The 23,584-nt window shown below is 35.0% G+C and overlaps 1 long non-coding RNA gene across 3 annotated transcripts in view; it reads right to left on the bottom strand.

Moving 5' to 3' along the window:
* Positions 1–23,584, bottom strand: part of LOC149033376 (uncharacterized) — a 52,072-nt gene that overhangs the window by 5,706 nt on the left and 22,782 nt on the right. The window contains exons 2-3 of one of the 3 annotated variants that reach the window (XR_016179017.1): positions 18,784–18,893; positions 17,600–17,902 (exon numbers count right to left, since the gene is read on the bottom strand). This is a non-coding gene — a long non-coding RNA (uncharacterized LOC149033376). Of the gene's footprint in view, positions 1–5,686; positions 6,252–17,599; positions 17,903–18,779; positions 18,894–23,584 lie in introns of those variants that run through there. The other 2 variants (XR_016179018.1, XR_016179016.1) reach the window with 2 other exon arrangements.

Genomic DNA, 23,584 nt, shown 5'->3' with positions numbered 1-23,584 from the left:
ATCTCTTATTTGAACTTACCATAAGTTCCATAATTTTCTAGTTGAAAATTTGACAGAAATATATTTTCAAAAATTGATGAAACTTAATGTTATAATTGTTAGACCACGTTAGTATACCATCTTGATGATGCAACTCGATGTAGCTTTATCGGATAGCTAGGATCGGAGATTTTAATTATTGGATCATAAATCGAGGATATTCGTGCAAGAGTCTGAGAGGAGGCCCAGTTCTCGTGGGACCACCTTGTCGTTGGTGTGGGTCCAGAACGCTCCGTGCGCCACGTTACCCGCTAAGACCTACCTGCTTCTCTTGTTCTTGCTCTTGTTCTCGCTCATGAGCATCTTTCTTTCCTTTCTTTTCTTCTATCCCCTCCATCTTCACTTTAAGACTTAACCAAGACTTCTTCTTCTTCTTCTTCTTCTTCTTCTCTCTTTCTTATTTCTTTTTCTCGTAGTTGGTTGGCGTGTTCAAAAGAGCGCCAAAGCAACGTTCAGCAAGCATCTTCAGGGTTTCCTCGTTACTCGGTCGTAGGCACGATTATGATTTGTTGACCTGGACCACCGTGCCAGAGTCAGCCACCGCGGGATGCGAAAGAGACTTACTTGAAAATTACCCCGAGAATATCTTCGAGAATACTCTCTCTCTCTTTCTCTCTCTCTCTCTCTCTCTCCCTCTCTCACTCTCTTTATCTTTTTCTCATTGGTACTTTGCGAAGTCTCTTCTTTCTCGCACTTCGGAGAAAAACACTTGGAGATATTTCTTCTTCGAAATTTTCTTATATTTTATTATGATTTACTCTCAAGCATGCAATAGAGAGAGAGAGAGAGAGAGAGAGAGAGAGAGAAGAAAGAAATGTTTTTAGTTTTTCTTTTTAATAAATGAATAAATTGAAAAATATGAAAATTATATTTGTTATTGGATAATCGTATATATTAAATATATATTCTAATCGTATAGAAAATAAATTGAATTTAGAGAATCTATTGGATACAAATAATTTGATTATATATAGAACTCTCTTTTATATTTCTCCCAAGCGAACCGATCCTCACCATAACTCCATTAACGTCTACGAAGCGCGAAAACGCAAACGATCATCGTCAATTAAGCCCCGAGAGAGATCGTATCAGCAAACAAGAGCGTGCTGCTCGCTGGTTCTCGAGTTACCGTACCTATATATATATATATAAATATATATATGTAAATACATATGTATAATACATATGCATATATACAAGTATATATATATATATATATATATATAGCATACCTCGTCGAAATTTCTATGAGATGCGAAATTAATTGGCCGAAACGATTTATGATATCTACCTGACGTGATCGTGGTAGAGTCAAGAGAAAAAGAGAGAGAGAAAAAAATGAAAAAAAAGGTGACCGGCCCTTAAATAGTCGCGATTTAATCTCGATTTTCATGGAACGATTGGAAGTGGTACTAGTGGTTGGTTGGTTGGGTGGGTGTGGGTGGGTGCCAGTCAGTGCTGGTGGTGGGACTTTCGTTTCGGTCGACGGGTCAAAGGTAAACGCTTAATTACCGTGCAACGTCTCTGCTCACCAAAGAGTATTCATTATTTATAAGGGTCGTTCCACCGATTTTATGATTCCCATGACGCAACAGCCAAATCCCTTTTTACTCGTCTCCAATGCACGAAGTCGTCGTAGTCGTCGTTGTCGTTTTCGTATCATCGTCATCCCCCTTCTGCTATGTCTCTCTCTCTCTTCCCCTCTTCTACTACCCTCGAATTGGTCGGCCGGTTTTAGTGGTCACAGTGGCTACACACCCCCACGATAAACTCTGAAATTCGCCACGGTGATCCTGTACGATGGATTTGGATAGAGAAAACCTCATACTAAACTGGTACTATACTACTACTGGTTGGTTGGTTGGTTGGTACTCGTGTTATAGTAAAACACGAGGACTATGCGAATGTTTCTATCCCTTCGTGTGATCTCTCTATTATTATTATTATTATTATTATTATTATTATTATTATTATTGTTATTAGGGTGTGGATTACTTATTTTTCTATGCTCTGTTTTTTTTTCGTTTGCTTTTAAGTTTTTATTCGACAAAGTAGTTTTATTCTCATTTATGAAAAAAGAAAAATACTAAAGATCGTGCATATGTATGTAATTTATATTAAGTATTATTTATTTCATTAAGTATATTATTTACAAGTATTTATTATCATAATAAATTGTTATAAAAATAACGAATTTATCTTGTTTTATTAAACTATTCGAGATCATCGTATTAATGAGATATCCAACTGATGATTATGATAGTGCAGACGCTATCGTTCGATGAATTCTCACTAGCAACGAGTCATCAAAGTCGGTGAGACGCATTCAGAACTACAGAGCACGGAGAGCTTCATCCGGATCCGTTATGACAATGGCTCTTAACCATATCTCTCTCTCGTTCCCGTGTAATGAGAACAAACCTGTATGCAGAAAGAGAGAGAGAGAGAAAGATAGAGATAGAGATAGAGAGAACAATATTAGCTATGTTACGAATAATTAATTAAAGTAGTAAATCAATAACAAACTATTGCATTAATTTTAAACACTACAGAATATCGTACAAGGAATATTCTAAATAATTCAATATTCATATTGTTACAAAGTTCAATGAACAAAATAAAAAAAAATAAAAAAAATAGAAATAGAAATAAAAAGATTGTAAGTAAATTTTATCATCTTTCAAATAGGAAGGGAACGAAAAGAAAATACGAAAAAGGGAAAACTTATAAAATGTTCTTGAGATGTGAATATAAAAAATAGTTAAAGTTAGTATGACAAGATAGGGAGGAAGAAGGGATGGTGGTGTTTGGGATAAACGAAAATCGTATGACATAGAAAAATAGAAAAAGATAGAAAGAGATAGAGAGAGAGAGTAATAGAAAGGGAAAAAGACGTGGTGGGGGATGAGTGAATCGAGGAAGCAGAAGATCGTGCGAGGACATCACGAAGCGGAACCCAAACGTCGGCCGGAAGTTGCCGGTCACGTGGCTTAGGCAACACGCAATTGTGTCCGGCATAATAAAGCATCAGCTCTATCTGTCCGTGGAAACGTAACGCGTTCTCTCTATCTCTCTCTCTCTCTCTCTCTCTCTATTTCTCGCAAAACACATACACATGTATATACATAAACTAACACGTACATTTTACAGATAGATTGGTGAGAGTACAGAGCAAGGCATGCAGAAGCGAAACTCATTGATTTATGCTCTACTGACAGATCTCTGCCTCGTGTAGAGACGCGAGAGCACGCGTACGTCGAGGGTAAAGTCAACCCCCCCAACCACTAACACCCATCGCCAGCAACAGCCAGCACCACTTTCAAACCACCCCTTAACAACGTTCGAGCAAATACGTAGGATACATATTTATGTTCATAGATTTTATGATCCTTTTTTTTCTTCTTTTATTTCTGTCTTTCTTTGTTTTTTTTTTTTTTACTGTTTTTCTTTTTTTTTACCACTACTACCCCCTTCTCTCTCTCTCTCTCTCTCTATACAATTCATTGATTCGTTTAATTTTCGTTTGATCGTGTGGATCGTTGAATGCATTTAATCGTTAAAAAAGGGATGAATTTTTATTTATATTCGATTTTATTTTTTATATTTTTTTTTTTGTTCGACAGAGAGGATAAAAGATAATTTAGTATCATTCTTTGTTTGTTTGTTTTTTTTTTTTTATAATAATTATTTTAATAAATATTTGTACGTATGTATACGTAGAGAGAAATAGAAAGAAGATAAGGGTAGATGAAGTTTGTTCGATATTTTACATTTTCTTCGCATTTTTATCGTAGAAATAAAAAAAAAAAAAGGGTTGTCTCGTGTTATTATCCACATCGAAGAAAGGGTTAGTTGTGGATAAGTTGAAAGGAGTGATACTCGAGGGAGATCTATAAACTTCTTCTTTTTTCTTCTTTTTTTTTTTTTTTTATTTTTATTATTTATATACCGGGAGTGTATAATAGTAGATGTGGAATTAATAATTAACATATAAGACACGAGAAGCTCACTCGCTTTGCTACACGCGATTGTCGTTTACTTCGAAACATTTTTCTTTTGTTTTTTTTTTTGTTGAATATCAAAGTTTATAATTCTTATACAAGTTTTTTTTTTTTTTTTATAAAGTTTCTCAAATAGAAGAAAAACAATTATTGAATAATTTCTTTCTAAACTAACATAAGCTACTTCTTTAAAGTTACAAAGATTTATACTTGTAAGATTTTTTAAAAATAAATTGTATTCAACAATTTATTAAAAAAAAAAAAAAGAAAAAGGGGGGTGAAAAGATAACAAGGATCAAATTGTATAAAAGTGTTATTCAAATTGTAAGATAAATGTTGTGTTATCGTTTAAATATCAATGTAAACTTTAAAAGTAGACATTAGTTTTGCAAAATGGACCTATCTTCCACAGGGTAGGATCCTCCTTCTCCTTTTCTTCTTCTTCTTATTTTTTCTCTTGTTCTCGCGAGAGGAAGAGGATTCATTGTGGGAGTTCTGGCATATCGTTGATCATTCCTGGTGCGAATGACAAATGTTCGACTGTTTGGCTTGCTTCCATCGAGATCTGTTAGGTCCTTCGATCAAAATGCAAAGTATACGACAGATTGTAAAAGTGAAAAGAAAAGAAAAGAAAAACAGAATATTTTTCTTAATTTATGTTTTTTTTTTTTTTTTATAATTTTGTTTCTCTGAAGAAGAAAAAAAGAGTAAAAAAAAAAACAAATGTTATTTCGACACGTGTTTTGACATGTAGAAAGAAATAAAAGAAAGAAAGAAAGAAAGATTGAGACAGAGATGAAAAATAAACGAAACGATTTCTTAGGAAGGAAGGAAGAAAGAAAGAAAGAAAGAAAGAAAGAAGGTTCCCCGTTCTTCTTATCTCTTGTAGAACAAGCTTGATAAATTAATCGACATTAAGAAGAGATAAGAGACGTACTGGGTGCCTCGACATCATCAGAGTTGAGATCGGAATTGCTTCGATACATCAGACCCGAAAAGCAAAGGGTGTTGTTTGTTGTCCCTCACGAAAAGGAAAGATAGAATGGTTAGTTGAACTATCCAAAGAAAATAAAAGAAAGAGATGAGAAGAAGAAGAAGAAGAAGATGGCCAGTGATCTTTAGGTCCTCGATAGATCATCCAAGGCAAGTTGTGAGATCATCGGTGAATTATCTTCAACTATTATCTAAACATACCAACAAACCAACGACAAAACGTTCGAATTAGATTAATTATATGTGTATAAACAAACCCATGTCATTTACATAGTGTTTTTCTTCAATTTGGTAACACTAGATGTGACAACTAGTAAAATTTATATTACTAGAGATACAAAATAATATGAAAGAGTGAGATAGAAGAGTAGTGTGTCAAATAAGATAAAAAAAAAAAACAAGAGTTTCCGAATGTTTGATAACAACGAACGAAAAAAGATGAACCCCTCCTAACGTGAACGTAGAAAATTTTAACGACCAACCGTAAAAGGCTTTATTCTATGATTTCAAGAGTGAGAGAGAAAAAAAGAGAGGAGAAGAAGATGAGGAGGAAGAAGAAGAAGAAGAAAAAGAGATAGAATGCAAGTATAAACGGGGTTGGATAGATATAATATATCAGAGTAACGAGGACAGAGTAATAAATATGCGAAAACTTTTACGTCTCCATAACCTAAGTTCGATTGAGTTTATTTACACATACATATACATATACATATACATATACATATATATATAAAAAGAAAGGAGATAGATAGAGAAAATGGAGTGGGTACAAACGGCGCCGGTGATAGTCGAGTTTATAACGCAAAATTAATAGAGCTTATCTCTCCTCCCGTTCTCGTGCCGACACGGCCTTTTGGCAATTTATCATGGGATTACGGTGCAAATACGTCGACCCACGTTCGAACCTTCCGATGTGGTCTGAACCCCACTCTCTCTCTCTCTCTCTCTCTCTCTCTCCCTGTCTCTCTTTCTCTCTTTCTCTTTCACCCTTCCATCCTCAGAGCACCGATTCGTTTTCCCTCCTCCACGAGAACGCAGCAATCACTTCCTGTGTCAATAAACACGACTCTTCCCGTTGATTCTCCCCTAATTCGAAGCAGCAGTCAACAGGGGGTGGATCAACGAACCGATACCATGTCTTCTTTTCTCTCTCTCTCTCTCTCTCTCTCTCTTCTTTCGTTTTTTTTTATCCTGTAGTATAGAACTTTTCTTTTCCTAAAATTTGAAAATTTGGTTTTATTTTTCACTGTACTTGAAATTTGGATAAATTTGGGGAAGGGGTGGATGATGATACACAGATGAAAAGTGAATGAAAATGATTAATATATAATATATATATTATTATATATTAATATAATAATAATAAATAAATAAATTATGTAATAATTTATATATAAATATATTTTTGATATAATTAATATACATATAAAGTAATATAATTATTAGCATAATCCAACAATAGATACATTAGGAAAGGAAATGACTGTTAAAAGAACGTGTACGTAGGTGGATGGAAACACAAAAAAAAAAAAAAAAAAGATAAAAGAATAGAAGAAAAGAAGGAAAAGGTAGGGGAGGTGAATGAAAATATGAGGAAAAAGTGAATTATATATTTTGCCGGCACGCGTACGTTTCGCGCGTTCGTCCATTATTCGAATCCTTGCATTAGAATGACAATGACCGCAATAACGATGACGGGATCATGGAACATCGAATCGGAAGAGAAGAGAAACAGGAATGGTACGACGTCGACGTTGTCGTCCTTGTCGTCGTCGTCCTCGTCCTCGTCCTCGTCCTCGTCCTCGTCGTTGTTCGTGAGAGGAGACAACTTTAAGCGAACGCACGTTATCCGACAGCTCGGAAAATTGCTAACAAATAATACCAGAGGGGGAGGATAAACGTATGGGGTGCTCGTCGTTTTCAACCCCTATGACGTGCGACATCGAGACGATTTCCTCGTGAACCCTATTTCATGTTTCTTTCATTTATCTTTTTTTCTCTCTCTCTCTCTCTTTTTATGTTTCTTTGTCAAATTGTATTAATCAATTAATTAATTAAGTTAATTTTTTGTCACATTTTTTATTTTAATACATTGCGTACGATTTACAATATAGGATATCATCTTTCATATGTTATATTAAAAGAAAATATTTTATTCGCAAAATTATTTTATAATTATATTAACAAATTGTAATTAATTTAGAAAATATTTGAAGCATAAAAATATCAGCAATTTTAGGTTTAACAAGAAAATGTCTCCTATGCAATACGTTTCTATTTAATATATTTTATAATATATATTATAATTATATATAATTTTATAATAACTATTTTATTAGTTATATAATAAAATGATCAAACACAAATTTAACCATCATTATTAGAACAAAAATATTCGTATATTGGATACGGTTAATAAGAAAATATCTCGTACGCAATGCGTTAAGTTATCTAACAAAATTATCTAACTAATTTTGTCATCATTATTAGAAAATAAATTGGAATTAATAAAAAGATAAAAGCATGATACTATATATATATATAGTATACACACATTGTGTGAAATTAAGTAGCATAGAGAGTAAACGTGGTAGTAGAATAAGAATATTTGAAGGCGTAATCAAGCTCGTAAAACGGCATTAAAGAATTACTGGCGGCTTACTCGCTGACACGTAGATACCGAGGAGCTTGACAGGTACATAAAGATATAAGTGGAGTTTGCCTCACCTTCCATCGCGCGAACTGCAATTCGGTCGAACCGATGCTATATAATCAGGTATGCAAATTCGAAAACACGTATCTCCAACGAGTATGGATTACTCTCCAATATCAAAATAATCCATGTATGTCGATACACATTCCACCTTTTTTTTTATTTTTTTTTTTTTTTCATATATCTCTTTTTTTTTTTTTTATTTCCCTCCCTCCCCCCTTCCTCTAATATCGATCAACATTCTAATTAACATTTGATATGTATAATATATAGTATATTTCACATTTGATTAGATTTTTCCATCTAATATCGTTTTGTTTTTTTTTTTTTTTTTTTTTATATACCTTCGAATATTGTCGACCATTATTGTATGGAAGGGGAGATTTGTTAGGTCGTAAAAAGACATTTCGCACCACCATGCGAACTTCTTCACCACCATACGAAATTTTTTCCCCTATCACCCATTTTCGATAAATCAGAACGTATCTTTGAATAAGAGTAGTTATGTATATTTTTTTTTTGTTTATATGTAAAAGATTATATCCTAGAATTGATCTGTGTATTTTAGTATTTTCGTTTTGTGTTTAGAAAGTTAGTCGGTGTTAGGATGTTGTCGAGTGAACATCTGTAAGTGGGTAAATCAAAACCCAACGATTAGTTTTAACTATAGTATCCTATTCTATTTGACTTCCTTCATTAATTATCTTTGTATTACGGTTAACAATTTTTGTTTTCTTTTTTCTTTTTTGTTATTTTAAGAGGTTTTTTTTCTTTACTGTACAATTTATTTAACTTTTGCAAATCTTTTTCTACAACTTTATCATTGTCTTTTAATATTGTTGTTTCTTTGTTTGTAAAACTGAAGCATTCGGAGTTAAAGAAAAGTTTGAAAAAGCTCGGCCAATCGTTCGATAGTAAAGGTTTCGATTTTTTTTTATGCAGTGAAGAAAGGGACACCGTGTATCATTACGATGAATATCGGATTCAAGATCGAAACGCCGGAACAAAGTTAGCCAAGACGACGGAATCGTCGGATACAACAGGTGCTATTTACGTACACGAGTCTATAGACCAAGACACACGTTATTCTTCTTCCTTTTCGTCAATTCTCTGTCTGGTTTTATTTCATTTCTTTCTTTGTTTCTTTTCTTTCTTTTTCTTCTTTTTCTTTTTCTTTTTCTTTTTCTTTTTCTTTTTCTTTTTCTTTTTCTTTTTGTTTCGAATTATAAATCGTAGATGATCGATAAGATATAACAGTATTACGAAGGGGTTAGAAAAGCGAGTAAAAAATAGCTACACACGGGTGGACAGATTACAGCACGTCAAATTGTAAAGCAAAAATAAAAAACAAATGGAAAAACATTTCTTTCAAAATTATCCTTTCTTTTTCTTTATACTCCAAAATTCATATTTTATTTTATAATAATTTATAATAACGCTAGTATTTTGCAAGAATTAATCGAACCACTTAACAATACTCTTACAACTTTTTATGTAATTACAAAATATTGTTATAAATATAATGCAATAATTAAATATTATTAATTATGATAATGATGCATATATCATTTCTATAAAATGAATTAAAAAGAAGAAATACGAATAAAACGGTATCGTAGGAGGAATAATAATATAAATAATAATAATAAAGAAGACTAGATTAGATTAAGGAAAGATTTGAAAAGAGAGAAGAGAAGAGAAGGGTTGAGGCGGGGGGAGGGGGTAGGGTAGGGTAGGATGGTCGGTCTCGTTTAGGAAAAGGATGAGGGCGCACGCTCGAAACTTTTTGTTACCGGTGCAAAAAGCGTCGTGTCCTTACGGCTCGGAGGACACGTCGATTATATCCCGAGAGATAATATCCCTGTCGGGGCGTGCTGAACCGAGTTAAGGAATGCAGCTGGTCCAGAGGACTTACATCTTTTTCCGCGGTTCGCCGCATAAATAAATGCCGTCGGACAGTTTCGGGGCCCGTTCGGTCAGCCCCGCCGCCGCTTTTCGAAAGCCTCTTAGGAACCGTGCGGGCCTTACTGTGGGGTACTAGAGGGGGAGGGCAGCGGGGAGGGCTGGGGAAGAGAGGCCTTACCGTCTAGGCGCCGCTCTTTTGTCTTTAGCTAATAGAACACGCGTTCCTCAGCGTCCGTTTCGTAAAAATGCCCGAAATGTCCAGTCGTATAATCCTCGCTCGATCGGTCTTTCCCATCTCTTTCTTTCCTTTCATTTCTTTCTTTCTTTCTTTCTTTCTTTTCCTCGTCTTCTACCACCCCTAAACAAACCTAAACCGTTTTTTCTTTTTCTCCCATTTATATAACTATCTATATTTTATTTTATTTTATTTTATTTTATTTAGATTTCATTTTACGTTTCTTTTTTAATTAATTAATACGATACGAATTAATTATAGGTTATGTTAATCTTATGTAACAATGGTTAACCCCTCCATTAAATGGCAAATATATTTAGAGCATGTTGCCCTGAGTGCCAAGGTTTTATTTTAAAGAGTATGTGATTTATTCTTTGCATTTCTTTTTTTTTTCTTTTTCTTCACTCTTATTCTTTACTCAAATATACCATGAACGAGGTTCGATAGTACGTCAGTGAAATAAAGATAACGAGATTGGAATAGGGATAGAATGGGCTGGGTATTGCTTTTTCTTTTTCTTTTTCTTTATCTTTTTTTAATGAATCTCTTGTGTTCGATATAATATGAGAAAAAAGGATTTTATTATACGATCGTGATTTCTTTCTTATTCAGGAATTAAATCAACGACGTACTCTTTCAATGAAAATTTGGAGTACCGATCTAATGACGACTTCTATTGGCCGCAGAATTTTTCTTCATACACTCTAGTGATAACAAATGGAACTTTGCTTTATGCACATATATATTTATATATATATACAGAAAAAAGAGAAAGAGAAAGAGAAAAGGAAAAAAGATGAGTTGGTTAAAGATCAAGTAGAAGAGTAAAATGCGCTGAAGATGAGTGAAAAAACGATGGCATAGCATCTCTCATTGATATTCCATCGAGATCTCGAGGCCAAGTAAGTATCTGCATCGCGAATAATCCTTTTGCATCCCTTTTACCTACGGATCCTCCTTAATTAGTCAGATTTCAAAAGAGAGAGAAAGAAGAAGAAGAAGAAGAAACGAAAACTGGCAATGTAAGAATCAGAATCCATAGGACTGCGTTCACGCGAATCTTTGGTCCTAACGAGAGGAATGTAGCCAGTTATGAGTGTACCTCTCTTCGTCGAGATTATTAATTTCTGTTCCCGTGGTCTCGAAACGGCTCTCCCAGGAGGCCACGAAGAGAATTGGATCGACGATTCTTTTCCCTCACTCTCTCTCTTTCTCTCTCTCTCTTTCTTCGTCGCCCATTACCCTTCCGTAAGAGGGCCCCGCCATCTCCATCTCGGTCGCACTCCAAGGACCATACAACTAAGAGAGAAAGAAACAACGATGAAAAAAGATGGAAGAGTTCTGGCGCCACTCCGGGCATACCACTTGGTTCGGGTCCGGCTCTTCGATGGTTCCTCTTTCTCCTCCTACTCCTCCTCCTCCTCCTCCTCCTCCTCCTTCTCCAACTCCTTCTCTTTCTTTCTTTCTGTCTTCCTCGTATGTTCCCGTTCAGCATTTCGATCCCACACTGATACCACTGTCCTCATCCGAGTGCGTCTAACTTATTGTCTTATTATTGGACCACCTAGAGTAGCAAGCTAGCGGAGCCGCCTGCTTTCGACGCCTTCCTTTCCATACTTCCCCGTTGCCAAACCCGTTCTTCCTCCTTCAATCGTAACTCATTACCACACATCTTTACTTCTCGCTATAGAGTTTGTGATTTTCTCTCGGTGTTAGTTTCAAATTACGATCACCAATTCGATATACCTCAATCTTATCGTTGATTCTTACTCGACATAATATTATGACGACATCAAACGCGATGAGTATATATATACTAGGTGCCCTGACCACATGTTTCTGTGGGTTTCTTATAATACGTTGATTTAATATAATACTTTAACTATTTAATGCAATCATATACATATACATATAAGCGTTATAAGAATAAACGAGATCGATGTTCAAGACATCTCGGATAACGGATGATAAATGTCTTGCAAATTCGGAATCGTTGGGGTTTTCGGAGCCCATTCAACAGACAGTGGAACCATCCTCGGAAGCAAAGTGAAATTCCTGGATTCCTCGGTTATACTCGTACTCCAGGACGAATACTCGAAATTCCACGACGTCCCGATGGTGATGTCGTTCGATTCGGTGATTTGCCGGTACGACACGGCGAACATGAACCGGAGCTTGTAACGTCGACGTGTAAGTCGAGGCCGCTCCTCGTGCCGATAAACACTTCACCCTGTGGGATGTCCAAGTTGACAGTCGAAGTTACGCTGATGAGCCCAATAGGAGGAGGAGTAGGAGGAAAAGGAAGAAGAGGAAAGCGACCAACAGAGAAAGTCGACAGGTTTCTTCTCAAGGAAGGGGGAAAAAAAGAAAGAAGAAAAAAGGACGGTAAATGGGGGGAAAAAAAGGAGACTTGATCTTCTCTTGATCACTCCTTCGTTCGAACTACTACCAAACATCTTTTACAGGGGAGACGTACTTACCTATCTACCTACCTACCTTCTTACTTTCCTACCTTCCTACTGCTGATCCTTTCCTAAGTAACTAGCTTTACGAGCTAAATCAGTCGACGAACTCTTTACAGTATGTACTTGCGAGCTTTTTAACCGATCTTACCGAGATTATACGGAAACGTTTTAAACCTTAAAGAAAAGGACTAATGAAACGTCCTTAACGTCGATCTTTTCCATTATACTGATCGTTTAAAGCAACTCCAGGTTCTAACGAACTATGCCTTCCGACATACAAATAATCTACATCTATTTATTTAGGTTTTCCTTTTATCTGGCCTTAAGCCAAATTGTTCAAATATTGTGAAACAAATGCCGCCACCGCGATTTTGTACATTCTTTTAAAATGGGTAGATAACGAGTCGGGACTTTTGGAAGAAACAACAATTCCATACAGTTTCAGATCATCGAGAACAACACGAAGCTTTCTAAAAGAGAAGGGTACTATTCTAAGAGGGTTTGGCAACACGTTAATGAGCTTGAAACAAAAGAATCCTACCCAAGCAAACCCCCTGCGGGGCTTAAAAACTCCAGGGGGTAGGTGGCGCCAGGGGCTGTCATCACGTGTCAAATTCTCAGTTATGATACGTTTCAGGTAGAATGTAAGTTTTTCCGCCTAGTCAAGTTTAACGTCTAACAGGTAAATTCCTTTTTCCTTTCCGACACTTAACCAAAAAACGTAGAAAAACAGAGGGTAGGAAGGGTTCGACTGTTTTTAACCACTCTTTAAACTTCGAAAGATTCTTCGATTAGATAAACACACTTAATGTTTCTTGTCCCGTTAATATTACCTATCGTGGACATTAGAACCGTAGGTCCACCCCGTTCTCATAACCATTCCTACCTCCTAACATTAATTACATTTCTTCTTCAAAATATTTACGAGTTTTCAAAGACACCCGGCATACTTTTTTAATTACAATAACTCACGTTTCTTTTATTAGAAAACACGTTTTAATATCATCCGCGTTTTATCGGAATCTCAAAACAGTTCTTCGTACAAATCGTTTGGACCATTGAAAAAATCTAATCGGAACCATAAAAAAAAAAAAAAAGATCAAAGACAAGACTAAAACAAGCAAGAAAGAGTCAAAATTCTGAAAAATAATATTTTAATATAATCGTCGCGAATCGACATAGAAAAGGAGAGAGAGAAAAAAGAAAGAAGAAAAAAAGGGCGACCGGGGGAGGATAGATTGAAAGTAAACTTATTAGAATGAATAAAACGGTGGTGGTATCATGCATATATCCCGTTTAGCAGGCGCATGCGCCGTTTAGCAATCTGGTTAAGACATCTAACAGTCGATCCGGAGCATCAATTGTCCTTCTTGAGTATATAAGCTTACCGCAAGGAGACGAGACAATAGTTGTTCGCTCTTGTGGTATGCGCCAGACCACACACGCCGGCGCCATACCCACACCGAAAGAAAGGGTGAACATACGAGCGGTGTAAACGTATTTCAAACACCCAGCCTACGTGGAAACGATAAATAAACTATAACTAACCGCCCTCGGAGCCGGTGACAGGTGAATGGTGAATCCTCTTGTTAGCCCCCAAGAAGAGAAAGAGAAAGAGTAAGAGTAAAACTTAGAGAAAGGGAGAAAGAGACAATACATACATACACATATATATATATATATATACATAAATGAGAGAAAATCTCTCTTTCTCTCTTTCTCATACGTTTTACGGGGAAACCTGGACCCAACGGGGAAGAAGAAGAAGCATACGAACCGCCGGTGTGCCGGTTGCTGATTCTATTGCCTGGTTCGTTGGTCCGTTGGTCCGTCGTTGGTCTGTTCGGACGACGCCTTCTATCTTTCTTTCTCTCTCTCTCTCTCTTTCTTTCTCTCTTGCTTACTTCTTCTTTCTTCTCTTTATGCGTATAGGAGAACTTCGCCTTGGAGATATTGCGCCAGGAGAAACGAGGGACCGGCCACCGTGTCGGGACAGAGGAGCAGGGATTATCGATGTAAGTCACCGAGAACAAAGGGCTCTTCTCCTCGAGCCGATGGAATAAATCGGTGCGATCGATGATACTAGGATTCGCCCACTCCTCTCTTTCCTTCTATCTCTCCCTCTCTCTGTTTCAATCTATCCATCTATCTATCCATTTCTCTAGTCGTCTTTCTATCCTTCTGTCGCACTGCGACGATCCTACATCGTGGGTTATCATGTCCTCTCTTCTTCTTCTTCTTCTTCTTCTTCCTCTTCTTCTTCGTACCTTTATTTCCTTCATTTTCTTTCCCTTCTTTTACTAAAGTCATTGCAATAGGGACATCGATCAATGATTTATTTTTCTTCTAGTTTTTATGTTGACACCTCGTAAGAGATTGTGTTAGAAGATTTTTCTTTTCTCGTTAGAATAAAATAATTAATTTATCAAATAAACATATTAAATATTCCACTTTATCATTTTTTTTTTGTATTTTTTTTTCATGCAAATCTTAAAAAAGAAATCTGAACGAAATCAAGTATAACATCCATTATATTTTTCTTTAGTAAAATGAAAGATTAGATCTAATGTTAGTAAGCTCTCATATAGATGTTTTCTCTCTCTCTCTCTCTCGAACTATACCCATATAACCATGAGTTTTCTACAAATGTTATGGGGATGATCTAAACTAGTAGTAATACATTGAACCTAATAGTATCAACTTAGGCTCACGTTGAAAAGAGGATGAGAAGGTAAAAAGAAGTACCGACCTTGTTCTCTAGCTCTTCTGAGGTTTTGCGAAATCTGTCAAACAATCGTTTAAAGTATTGGATATATATACAGCCAATGGGCATTTGTGGAGAACAGTTTAGGATGACAATAGTAATGGATACATTTAATTCAATTGCTAGAGAGGCCCTTAAAGGGCCTTAAAGAACCCCTGTCAAGGCTTGTCTGTACCTGAGTTATAACGACTACCATGTCAGAGAAAAATATATTGGATAAGCGTGACACAACTCTCTCTCTCTCTCTCTCTTTCTATTTCTCTCCCTCTCTCTCTTTCTATTTTTCTTTCTATCTCTATCTTATCCTATTCTTTACAGCGTAATAGGTAAAATGTGTAAGGTAGGTTGAACATTTTCCTATAATGTTCAGGTCAAAAAGGAACAACCGTGATACGCTTAACCAATTTCTCACGAGAATAGAAAAGATATTTGCTTAAAATTAAATCTTTTTCAAAATAGTTACTGAAGCTTTCATCTTCATTGATACTACTTGAATTGTAAGTATCGTTTCAATTGTTATTACAATTCTATTCTTATTTTGTATCAAAATTTTATACTATTGGATTGGCAAGAAAGTATAATATATATATATTATAAAATTATAAAATAATAGAAATATTTTAATAAATATATATATATATATATAAATATATAATATTATTGGGTTGGCAAGTAAGTAATATTTCACAGTAGAAAACCATAATTACTTTCTTGCCAACCCAATATATCGACAAATCGAAATATAAAACTTACGAAGATATTTCTATTTGTTCGTTGATTTTATTATTGAAATAATATTATTTTGATTATGTGTTATGTTACTAAATATATAATCAAATAAATTGTTTAAAATCTTATTTTAGATTAATATGAAAAAAGATACGCGAGGTATAAATTGATATTTTACAAATCGATCATTTCGTATTTCTCAAATTTCAATTATCGAATAAAAAGAAAAAATCCTTGTTTGGCTCGTGAACAAATATACCACTTTATCTCTCGCGACTGTTTATCCAAGTATCTTTATCTATCTCTGGATAAAACCAACTCAACCGATGAGTCCACGCGTAACCCTCGAACGAATCATTTCGTCCTCGTCGACTAAACAGAAAAGAAAATGAAAAATTGTACGAGTATAGTAGTAATAGCAATACGAGAGAGTTTCGAAAGATTTTTCGTCGGTTGGAAATGAAAATAAAAGAAACAGAAAGAAAGAAAGAAAGAAAGAAAGAAAAAAAGAAAAGAAAAAAAGAGAGGAAGCTGTGTGTAGCCATTCGACGAGAATAGAAACCGATCTTAAGCCTTGGCAACTAAAAGAGAAAAAGAGAGGGACACCTTTGTTAGAAGGAAATTAGGCTTGAAACGTCGAGAAAATAATGCTCCTACGGTTATACCATACTTGTATATATCTATATCTATATCTATATCTATATCTATATCTATATATATACAGGGTGTTCTATAAATTGCTAGTACAAAACAATTCCATAGACAAAAAATACTAAAATAAATGTAGATCGTTGAATATTATTTTTTCCCAGGAAATTCATATTGTAATTAAATTAAAAATCAACGTTTTTTACAACAAGAGCACTCTTATATATATATATATAAAGATTGTAAAAAAGCAATACATTCACTCTGTGTATATATATATATATAAAAAGATCTAGAAATGTTCTTCCATTCCTTGTTCTCGCTCGAGCTGATCTCGTTAAACGGATCGAAATTCTCTTTCTTCTTTCATCTTCTTCTTCATCTTCTTCTTTTTTTTCCGCTTCTCATCCTTTATTTGTAGATATCACCGATCCGCGAAATGGTTTCTAGGATTGTTTACGAAGTGGATAAGAAGACACGTTCTTATTCTTATTCTGGCCTAAGTCCCATTATGTTTTTTCTATTTCTCCCTTTGTACCGTGTAGTTTTCAACGAAGCGTGATAAAGGATAGAACGACGATCTAACCACAAGAGGAAAGGATTTTTCAAAGTGTTTTTTTCTGTTTAAATTGTCCTTTCATGTGCCGCCTTCGTAGATTATAACGTTCGAACAAATGACCTATGTATGTATCTTCGATATGTACAAAGAAATACGAGTAAAACGATTGCAATAATAACTTCAAGTAACACTAACAATGTTTTTCAATAGAAATTGTAATAAACAATTAGAAAATAATATAAAATTTATAAAAGTTTCATTAGAATACTGCTAGGAGTTGGAAGAATATAAAAGATAAATGAAAGAAATAAGAAATTTGATCTTTGATGAGAACTTCAACAAACGTTACAACATTTGTTTAGCAAATCATCACAATTCAAAACGTATTATAATTTACTAAAGTATTTTATGGCAAATGTTCAACTGTATATATATATATATATATATATATATATATATATATACGTCTATAACACTGAAAGGGTTAATAAAAAGAACAAAAGAAAAAAAATTATTGATGAGAGAAGAGCAAGCTCAAAACTTACGCAACTCTGTCGTCGTCGTTGTCGTTGTCGTCGTCGTCGTCGTCGTCGACGTCGTGACATAGTGATTCGGTTTAGGTCGGTCTGATGCGAGTGGTCCGTCCCTCCCTCCCTCTCCCCCTCTCGCTCTGACTGGCCCTGCTGGGGCTAGCTCTGGCCCATTCTCAGATCCAAGAGAGTTCGCCGCTCGGAATCGGCGGGACGTAAAGAAGAACAGGGGCTCGACACGAGCGGCAAATGAAATGCATGTCTTGTGCTTTTTACGTGGACGGGCCCGGCAAACTCTGACGACATCCTCCGCTCGAGCTCCAAGAAACGAAAACGAAAACGAAAAGGAAAAGGAAAAGGAAAAGGATGGAAGAAGAGGTTGGTCCGAGAAAGCTAAGCAACTAAGAGAGAAAGAGAAAGAGAGAGAGAGAGAGAGAAAAGATTCAGGTAGAACCACGAGAGCGACAAGGAGACCGATACTTTCCGACTCAAGAACACCCTGGAGATCTGAGATCGAGTTAAGATAATTGCTCGTTTGTTTAAACATTTGACCGACCGCCCGTTTCAACGGCCCCTTTCTTTTTTCTTTTTTCTTTTCTCTCTCTCTCTCTCTATCCTTTCGTTTTTATTCGTATTTTTATTTTCTACTCCTTTTTTGGTACCCACCGCGAGTTACTTTATACATGTATACTTTTATTATATATATATATATATATATATATATATATATATATATATATATATATAAAATGATTTAATATAATTCTGAATTATAATATTTAATGCAGTCAATTTAATATTTACTAATAATTTTTCTGAAAATTCAAATTAGGCATAAAACAAACATAAAATTTGTAATATATATATAACAACATACAATATAATACCATAATTACAATGGAATACATAAAATAATAATACAATAAAAAATATAAAAAGCATGGTTAATTATATCATATGTAAATCTGAAAAAAAAACGTGAAATAATTGAATTATAATACACCAACATCTATTGAAAATTTACAGTATCTCAAAAACCTAGATAACCTCTAAATCTTAAATTAGCCTTAAATTAGCAATAAAAAGATATTTTGATTTGGAGAAAATGACCAAAAAAAAATAAAAAAAATATTTTTTATCGATGAGTTACACGAAGAACATACATACATACATACTCACTGTAAAAAGAAATATCTTACCGGATAGAGGAGAAAAAAATGAAGAAGAAGATAATATTGTTCGTAAATCCTGCGAGTCGTTGTTATCCTGGCCCGAGTAAACATCGACATTTGCTATCCGATCTCAGAATCTAAAAACAAATATTGTATTTCGCGTAGATACATACTCACAGTATATTTTTATACGTTAAACATTTATATCTTTTCTTTCCTTTTTTTTCTTTATCATTCAAGAATTACATCTATGTTTATTTTTTTTTTATTTCTCTTTTCATATATTTAATATTCCTTTAACCCTTTCACTACAACGGATCACTATAGTGGCCCTCCATAAGATGCCACTGAGATACTACGAGCCACTATAGTGGTCCTCCATAAAATACCGCGTATTTTACACATGACGAACATATGTAATTATAGCACTAAGTCAAATATTCTACACACTGGGACATGTAATTTTAGTGTTTTTTTTTTTCTTTTCTTTTGATTACAAATCGTTAATATCAACAACAAAATTAATTAAAAATAAAATGCAATTTCGATGCTGCACTTATCAGCAGCCCGTACAGTAGAAATAGCACCGCGAAAAATGCGCCCATAGCGAAAGGGTTAAAGAAGGTGAACACACATCCTAGAAAATAGAAATCTTTGAAGTCTCGTATCGATTGTGACACAACTTATTTTTTAAAGTAATCGTCATGGTGTCGTTTATGTTTTAATTTAAAAAAAAAAAAAACATGAGACACGTAGATTCTAAAAATAAAAAGAGAGAGAGAGAGAGAGAGAAAAAGAGACAGAAAGATAGAAAATATGCAATGTCACGAAGTCGAGTCGACAAGAAGGGGTGAGTTTCAAGGGGTGGTATTCTCCATGCTCTGATAACTCTACTATCTCTCTCCTTCTCTCTCACACTTACTGTTTGCACCGTAACCGCGACCTCGTTCGCGACATTAAGAGGTTCGTTGAAGGAGAGGAGTGGTGAGGGTGAGGAAGAGGAAAGGAGAGGAAAGGAAAGGAAACAAGCAAGCTGATAGATGAGGAGAAAGGCGCCTCGAAGGGACGCCTAGCATCTTTCGTTTCTTCCTTTAGGAGACGCTTCTAGGGATCTCACTAACACTTTCATAAAATTTCATTAATGTGTGTGTGTGTATATATATATATATATGTCTGTTTGAGAATTTTATTGATAAACTTATCCCTTTGTATTTTTTTGTTTTTATTTTTGACTTGTTACATTTGTTAAATTCATTTGCACAAGCATTATTGGGGATGAAATATTTTGTCTTATTTTGTTGTTGTTGTTGACAAAGGTTTAATTAATTAAAATTGTTAAATAATTATAGGAAGGATGAATGTAATGTTGTTTGATTTTATTATAGATCATCATTCATATTTAATTTATCATAGTTTTATTTTATTATTTTTCATCCTATTAATCATCTACTTGTTACGTATGATACAATTTTTTTTGTTTATTCTTTTTCGCTATTCTTTTTTCTTTTCTTCCCGTTGTTAATTTGTTTGAGATTTTGTAGAACACTAATGATTTCTCCGAAAGATTGATCGGCATAACGAAAAAGCTTAAAAAGCGAATCGATAAAAATTCCGCAGACTCTTCGCGAGGAGGAATGGTCAAGAGGTAGACTTTCGTCCCTCGTTCGTTGATTTTCTTCTCTCCCTTTCACGAGATCATCATTCTCTCTTCTTCTTTTTCTTCTTCTTCTTCTTCTTCTTCTTTATTCTTCGTGAGAATACAAGGAAACAACAACGACAAATACAATTCCCGGAAGTAATATTACGCGAAATGGTTTCTACGAAAAGAAGAACCGAGCTTAGAATTTCTAAACATATTTTGTCGAGGGATCATCAAATTTCTCTTCAGAGTTGTTTTTTTTTTTTTTTTTCAAATAAATCAAAAAACAAACAACAGGTAAATAACAAGGGTTAAATAAAAACAATAACAATTATGACAAGACAAGTTTCAATTAATTATTATGAAAATCATTGTACAGGTAATTTCATTGTTTTTTTTTTTGTATTGTGGCGGGTAATGGTTGAAAAAAAAACAAATAAATTATAAATAAATATGATTAAAAAAATGGTTACGATTTAGATTAGAAATATAAGATTTATAAAAGGGTTCTCTCTCTCTCTCTCTCTCTCTCTCTCGCGAGTCTACCAACTTCCAAACGATCACCCACGTTCAATACCCGGTGTCCAATAAATGCAGACAAGCGTATACTCTCTCACACGGATTCACACACGAATTGGAAACAGCCACCACCAGGAATAGCAGCAGCAAAAGCAGCAGCAGCAGCAGAACAGCAAGAGCAAAACCACCCCTTTAAGGATGACCAACGTTGAACGTCTTTTGGCTGTTCCTGGCAGCTCACTCTACGTCTGCGTATCTTCACCTACACGTTTAGAAATTTGATTGTGTTGGAAACTCGCAGCTACGACGACGACGACGACGACGACGACGACGACGACGTTGTTCAATGGGGTGGGAGAGGGTGAACGAATAGAAGAGAGAGAGAGAGAGAGAGAGATAGGTTCCATGAGATGGTTCGAGGGTTAGGGGTTGCTGGTGTGTCCAGTCCACTTCAGTGAAGCCCAGGGCAGACCGTTCGATCAATAGAGGGTAGAAGCTACACGTTTCTAGGAGGTGGACACACACCACCCCGTTCCATCCCTTCTCGTATACTCGACGATGTTCAGGGCGAGCCACTTTCTATCCATTTCATCGAAGTAACTTTAGATTTTCTTCACTTTTTTTTTATCTATGTACTTTTCTTATTTAATTTTACTTATCTTCATTTTTCTATTTTTTCATCAAAATAATTATCGTTGCTAAATATTTTACTAAAGTCAGAAAAGTATCTTCTGATTTTAAATTGATTTCGTACGAGAGTAGGTAAATAAAAAATAGAAAATTAAAATCAATGATATATTTTGTATTTAAAAAAAAGAAAATTATTGACATTTAAAATAAAAACTCTTTTGATCAAAATATCGATAAAATATTTCACCATGTTTGATAAATAAAAATAATATGAATATTTTATCAAGATATTGATAAGAAAAAGAAGATGAGAGTAAGGAAAGAAAAAAAGAGGGTCATTGACCTGATATAAAAAAAATAAAAAAAAAAACAAAAATGACGACGCGGTTTAGGTTAGGACTTGAGCATTTGGTTTGGTAGTTTCTTGATCCAATTATCTCGTGTCCCTTGTCGGGATCAGCGTGCTACGCCATTGGTCTGCGGGGTCCGGACCGCCGGGCCGTTTGTTTTGTAAGTCTAATCGCAGAACGGCTCTCCGGTGGTCCTCCTCGGTTCCCTCATCCTCCTTCTCCTTCTCCTCCTCCTCTTCTTCTTCTTCTTCTTCTTCATCTTCTTCTTCTTCTTCTTCTTAAAAATAAAATGGCGACTGGTGGCTGGCAAAGATTGTAGGAAAGAAAGAGAGGGGGCTAATAAAACAAGAAGAAGAAGATGATGAAGAAGAAGATGATGACGATGAAGAAGAAGAAGAAGAAGAAGAGGAAGATGAAGAAGAAGAAGAAGAAGAAGAAGAGGAAGAGGAGAAAAAAGAAGGAAAAGAAAAGAAAAAAGAAATGGAAAAGAAAAGAGGAACGACCACCAAGAGCACTTTCGTTCGTTCTTCTCTCAACGCAACGGCGGCTTGGTCCTTCCCTTTCTTTTCCTTCTTCCTTCTTTTTTCTTTCTTTTCTTTCCTTCGCGTACGGTGGCGCCATGACCAACGCTCCTGACAGCCATAAGAAAACAAAAAGAAATAAAATATGGTGAGAGAATAAGAGAGGGAAGGAGGGTAGTATCTTTTCTATTGCTTACTTCTTGGTCAGATATCTCGTGAAATTTTGTACTTTTAACATTTTAAAATTATTTTTTTTTTTCTTTTTGATAGGAAAGGAAAATTATTAGAACGTTGAGAGAAATTTTTGTGTACGTTCATAATATTTGTTTTGAATTTTTAAATATTACTTTTCGTTGTTAATAAATCAAAAAAAAAATAATGTGGGAAAATATGTTTCCGTGATCAAAGTTGAAAAGGATTGAAAGAAGGATTAGATAGTAAATGGTGTGTAGGTCAGCTAAAAAATAAAAAATAAAAAAAAGACAAAACCACCGCGAGCAGTCATATAATGATATTGGTTTAGGATCCCCTAATAACTATTATAGAAAAATTAATAATCTCTGTGGTTTTTCTAAATCATTTTTGTTCAACATGATTGAGACATCCAACAATTGGATTGTGGAATTTGTAATAGAAACTAAACGTCGATTCATGTCACGGTAAATGTAATTTAGTATTAGAATTTTATTGTTTCGTGGACATAAATTTATTGTAAATTTTTCCTTTTTTTCTCTTTTTTTTTTTTTTTATCGTATCACTTTATTTTGTTGGTAGATTAGAAGGAGGTCGCGATTTCGAAAGGAAAAAATACGAGGGTGTAATAGAAAAAGAGAAAGAGAATTTGGAATTGCATGAAACGCGTAAGAAGAAGGAAAGAGAAAAACGAGGGGTTGCTTTCTAGAATTCGTAGACCCGAGTATGAGAACCCGCGGAATGCTCTCGCATAAAGACGCAACCCCATAAGATTTCATCCCCCTTTTATACGGACCATTCTCGCCCCCGAAAGCGCGTTTCTAGTTGTGCGTTCGCATCTCTCCTACTTTTCTTCCTTTCTTTTTCTCTCTGGACCTATATATACCATTTATATGTGTGTGTATGTGTGTACGTGTGTGTGTGTGTGTGTATGCTCACCCTTAACACGAGTACGTATGAGTTACTCGGGATCGATG

This window comes from Polistes dominula, unplaced genomic scaffold (assembly GCF_049000335.1).
Source record: "Polistes dominula isolate Pdom_NZ unplaced genomic scaffold, Pdom_raw_medaka contig_27, whole genome shotgun sequence".
In the NCBI taxonomy this organism is placed as follows: domain Eukaryota; kingdom Metazoa; phylum Arthropoda; class Insecta; order Hymenoptera; family Vespidae; genus Polistes; species Polistes dominula.
Note: the sequence above shows the minus strand (reverse complement) of the source record. Positions and strands in the feature narration are given on the sequence as shown.